Source organism: Solanum tuberosum, unplaced genomic scaffold (genome assembly GCF_000226075.1).
Source record: "Solanum tuberosum cultivar DM 1-3 516 R44 unplaced genomic scaffold, SolTub_3.0 scf00258, whole genome shotgun sequence".
Taxonomy (NCBI): domain Eukaryota; kingdom Viridiplantae; phylum Streptophyta; class Magnoliopsida; order Solanales; family Solanaceae; genus Solanum; species Solanum tuberosum.
Window position 1 is genome coordinate 899553 of NW_006239179.1, and position 5894 is coordinate 905446.

The window sequence follows — 5894 nt, forward strand, 5'->3', positions numbered from 1 at the left end:
TATACTGTTGGTATTTCTTGTATTCTACTTATTGAGAGAAACAGATCATGGAAGTAGAAGATTAATGCATTACTTCTCCAGAATTCAGTGCTTTGTTTAGCAAGGTCGAAGTGAGAATGTACTAGAAGAATTGGTGGTATTTCGCTTAAACAGTACACTAGGTAACCTTCTTATTATTTATCTAAGGAGGAAAATAGTTTCTAAAAGTTAACAATTTTGATATTTATCATGTATGTCTTTGAAAAAGATCTGCAAACCGTAAAGTTTTTTGAATGAATTTTCCTTGGCAAAAAGTGTTGCCTTTAAAATTCTTTAGTTTGCAGAATGAGAGATGCACATTTTTGTTTGATAAAATAGTATGTCAAAATGTTATAGTTGGAAGGCTATTTGAAAAGAAAAGCATTTCTATGTGATAATCTATGAATATGTTCAATTCTGTCTGGAGACTGAAAAAAAAACTTTTGTAGTTTTGTACTCCATGTGAAATTTGATTGTGTCTGATTTTGGTAGACTAAAAACTTTTGTAGTTTTCTACTCTAGATAAATTAGACTATGCAATTGATTTGAAGAATATGAAAACTTCACATAATAAGTCAATGTTGTACTTTTGTCTTTATTATTAGTATTTTAAATACTAAGTGGTAAGTCTATTTGTGATGGAGGAAAAATACTAGTGACTTAGAGTTTGTGATTTTGTGCCTCTATGGAATGAACTTTGACATTGTGTAAAAATTGTCAAATGGAATTGAAGCACATTCTTTTGTAGAATAGTATTTTCAAAAGAGGTTTCATGTTGCCAATGACACAATGACACTTTGATAGCATGAAAAAATAAATATGTGGAAAAACTATTTTCAAATACTTGAAAATTATTTTTTGAGATCATATTTAAAAATGTGGGGGGGCTCTTTGCTTATGACGAAGATAAAATTAGACTTAGTGTCTAATTTAAATTTGGAGCACAAGATATGAAATTCGATGATACTTTTGTATTATGTTAGACACACAAAAATTCTTGGAGTATATTTGATATTGTGGTCGTTGAGTTTCTCTTTTACTAGTATATGGTATGACTAGTATGAAACTACCAAATTATATGTATACTTGTTCAAAATGTTTGAGTTCTTTTATGAAAAAGTGTCACTTAAAATGTTGTGATTTTTCATGAAACAATATGTCTATTAAATATAACTATTTGTATAGACATGAATATTGGTGAATAGTCATTTGTCATGTTTTGTAAAAGAAACATTTGGACTATATTGCCTTTATTGGACCCGATGAAACTTTTGTTCATGGGTAGTTCTATAACAATCAAATAGAAAGTTATGGAAAGGTCCTTCCGAAAAAGGACATTTGACAAGGTGATGACTCTAAACAATAGTTTGTATTCACACAAAATTGTAAGAAAAAGGAACAAATATTTGTGAGGAAAAGCTACCTCGCGGAGAGCTTTTCGAACTCAATATTTTTATTTGTTCTTACTTGCTTGAGTCAAACTGTTTGTGACATGAACACTTGGGACATGTCAATTACAAAACCTTGTAAGGAAAACTGATCAACTTAGAAGTTTTGTCTAACTTTGAGTGCAATAAATAAAAATGTCAAGTTTGTGTGAAATCTAAGTATGCTAAGCATTCTTATAAATCTGTTGAAAGGCATTTTAATTCCTTAGAGTTGATTTACACTTACATTTGTGATATGAAGTCAACACCATCTCGTGGTGGGAAAAAAGTATCTCATAACTTTTAATTGACAATTGCATTTGAAACGGTTATGTATATTTGTTGATGGTAAGGATGAAACAATAGAAATGTCTAGGCAATATAAAATTGAAGTAGAAATCAGTTGGGAAAAAGATAAGAAGTGATAGGGATGGAGAATATAAATCTCCTTTTGCAGAAATATGTTTGGAAAGTGGATTTATCCATCAAATTACTACCCTATTCACCTCAATCTAATGGAATTGGAGAATGAAAAAAAAATCAAACTTTGGAGGAAATGATGGCTACATTACTTATAAGTTCAGGTTTACCACAAAACTTGTGTGAAGAAGCTATCCTTACAGCAAAAAGTTGTCTTTTCAGAAAGAAAGCAATAAAAAGTTTTGTTTGTTCAGGACACAATCTATTCCATGTGAGAAATGGAAAGGAAGGAAATCCAACTTGAAATATTTCAAAGTGTGGGGGTGTCTAGCCAAAGTCCAAGTTCCTATTCCTAAAAGGATTAAAATAGGACCTATGACTGTGGATTGTAAAATTAGACTCGAGTAGTCTAGTGAAGGGTCTAAAAGACCTTAGAAAGAAAAAAAAAGAGAATGTACTTAATAAGGAGATTGAGAGGCGTAGAAAATGTCAAATGACATCTACTTCCTTCGAATATGATTTTGTAACATTTCTTGTGTCTTCTGTAGACTCATCCTTTTGGAAAGATGGTGTCAATAGTGAGATTGATTCAATCTTGAGCAACCATATTGGAAGTTAATTGACTTTCTTCCAGAAAATAAATCTTTGGGTTCAAAGTGAATCATCAGAAGGGAAATGAAAGTCAATGGAACTATTGACAAATACAAAGCAAGACTTTTTGTCAAAGGTTGTAGACAAAAATAAGGTTTTGATTTTGTCGACACATACTTGCCAGTAACTAGAATTACATTCATTCAGATGTTAATTGCATTAGCTGCGGTATATGACCTCCAAATTCATCAAATGAATTAATGTGAAAATTAATTTTCATAAATAGAGAATTGGAGGAAAAATTTACATGGAACAACCCGTAGGGTTTTGTTGGTTCCTGGTTAAAGAAAAGAAAGTGTGCGAACTTGTTAAGTCACTTTATGGACTAAAACAAGCACCCAAATAATGACATAAGAAATTTGACCAAACTATGTTGGTAAATGGATTTAAGAATGATGGAAGTGATAAATGTGTTTACATTAAAATCACAAGGTCATTGTTTGTTTGTATATTGGTGATATGTTGGTCATCAGTAGAGACACTAATGACATAAATGCTACTAAGCATATGCTAGAAAGCAACTTTCATATGAAAGATCGTGGAGTTGCTGATGTGATCTTAGGTATAAGAATTCTTAGAACTCCAAGATGTTTAGCATTGTCACGGTTTCATTACATTGAAAAGTGATGGAATGTATGCGTCCACTTGTATCAATGGGACTAGGTCCTTAGCACAGTTGAAACTAAAATAGTTAAAGGAACAAGTACTGAACAGTAAAGATCGACAAGAGAGTTTACGTGGAAACCTCTTTGCTCAAAGGAGTAAAACCACGACCTGGCCTGCCAGGACTTTTAGAACTGCTTTTCACTAATCTTCTCTAAGCAAAAGTAAAAGCCAGTTACAAACCGAGATTAGCCTGCTAATCCCAACTCTAAGTAACACCTCCTATTACTTAGACGATCTAGAGTAGATACCACACTACCCACTATACTAATCCTATCCAGATTAATATAGGTTTTGGAGTAAGAACTAAGTTAACTCTAACTCAGAACTCACAATGATTCACACAAATTGAAACGTTTCTTATCACAACGAAACGAATCCTACAATATAAGCCCTATTACAAGCAAAAAAAGTAACAGCTGGTACAGGAAGCACTTGTAGCAATTGATCAGGTCCCTGCTGTTTTGAAGCTTGAAATATCTCTCTCTTTGAATGAATGAATCAAAGTGTTGTTTGTTGTTTGATATATATCGTGAAGAGATACTGCCACACGTACAAGTAACCTTATTGCTTCTGATTGGTGGAGTACTCTGCAACTCACCAACTTTCTGACGCAGACAGCTGGACAACACTTTGACCACTGGATGAATATTCATACTCTGCAGAGGACCAGGTACCTGCACTTGTTTGTCATCATCAAAACATCAAGGAACATAAGAACTTATCAATTTCCCCCTTTTTGATGATGACAAACAACCTGCATAACTCCTTACGTGAGTGAACAAACATTCATTCAAATACATAACAAATTCCCCCTTTGTATGTTCCCCCTTAGTTCAATGCCCCTATTCCACAGCTGTTCCCCCCTATTCCACAGCTGTTCCCCCTTAGTTCAATGCCCCTATTCCACAGCCAAACTTTACAACAAAAAATTTCCCTCTTTTGACATCATTGAAAAGGTGAAGCAGTAAACGTATTCAAGTTAAATGCAAGGCAATAAAGAATTCAGGGCCTTGGGCCACACCGAACATGTGTATGTAAGCATAAAGAGAATATTAAACCACACAGGAACAGGGCACAAGACAAAAGAGAACTGCATATCATATATACTGACCACTGTAATATGTCATACTAACAAAAAGCCACAAGAGTATGTGATAACAAGGCGGACCTTCAGAAGACAAGACAAACAAAATGAGAAACAAGACACATTTTGGACGAAGGAGAGGAGGGAGTAAAAGTACGCATCAACAACATCATGCGCTCATTTGCACTCTCATGGGCCTGGATCAGTTGCTTGTTGAGGGACTTAATTTCCTCGTTGAGAGAGGCATTTGTCTTTAGCAACTTTGAGTTGTCATCACTTAAATCTTTTAGCATTAGTTCATGACCCTCATAGGTACCAGGTCCCTGGAAGCTGCCTTCTGCAGTTCAGACTTCAGCCTGGTGATTTCTACCTCCTTATCGCTCAAAATCTTTGTGAGATCAGTCACCTCCCTCCTGAGAGTAGCCTGCTGTTCTAAAACATCTGCCACCTGAGATCTGCCCTTAGCCTGTCCCTCAATGCACTCAAATTCTAGTAGAGTAGACATAGTGAACATTTGCTTGGTGGTACCAGGTACACCTTTGCCCACTGGGATTTCAAAATGGTTAAAGACAAAATTTAGCAAATACCCATAGGGAATCCCGTGCTTAGCATTCTTCCATATCATTACTCTATGCATATGTTCCAGCATAATTGCAGGGAGGTTGATTTCCTCAAGCTCATTAAGTTTTTCCATAAGGAAAAGATCGGCAGCAGAAGCCACAATTCTTTTCTCAGTTCGGGGCACCATGAATTTGTTAATGAACTCAAACATCAATTGATACTCCCTTTTAAGAAACTTCTTAGGGAGCCCTGCCTGTTTGACATCTCTTCGTTTGGTAGTATGCTTTGAAAATTCACCAGATGGTTTGCATCCTTCAATAGTCCGAACTCCCAACACAGGCACTCCAAGAATAATTCCCAGAGTTTCTTCATCAAGATGAATCTCCACATTCCTGACAGTAGTTATGATTCCACCTCTATCCAGTAATTTCATTTTGTAGAAGAACTCACGCACTTCAGGTTCGTGTAAGTATGGAACTGGTGGTTCAAACAAGTGATTCCAGCCTTGAATGGTAACAACATCAACCAAATTTCCCATACCAAACTGTGTTAGAATGTTAGGGTCAAAGACTTTACCATTTAGGACCTTTTGTTGCTCCATTTTCTCCACCCGCTCTTTTCTGGTCAAGTCCTCTTCGATTTGATTTTTAACCTTGGGACCAGGTCCTTTTACGGTTTGTTCCTCTAACTGCTTTCTTCCTTTTTCTCCCTTTGCACGAGATTTCTACTTGTTAATTTTCACACCTTTTGTAGGAGATTTCTTTTCCCCTTTTTGATTTCCCTTAGTTTCAATCCCTTCTTCCTCAACTCTTCTTCTCCTTTTTTCCACATACTTGACAGCTTCTTCAGATTCAGTTTCACTATTCTCAATGAACAAAGGAGTAGAGGCAGGTTGCACAGGTTTTAGCCCTTCTCTTCTCCTCTGCCTACTTCTTTCCGCGTGAGCTTTGCTTGCAGCAATAGCACTTCCCATAACCTTTGTGCTTCGCTCCTCGTAACATATTTCCGTTTGTCCCCTTTAGAGAGAGACAGTACCAACTTACCCTTTCCCTTTCTCTGTTGCTCTT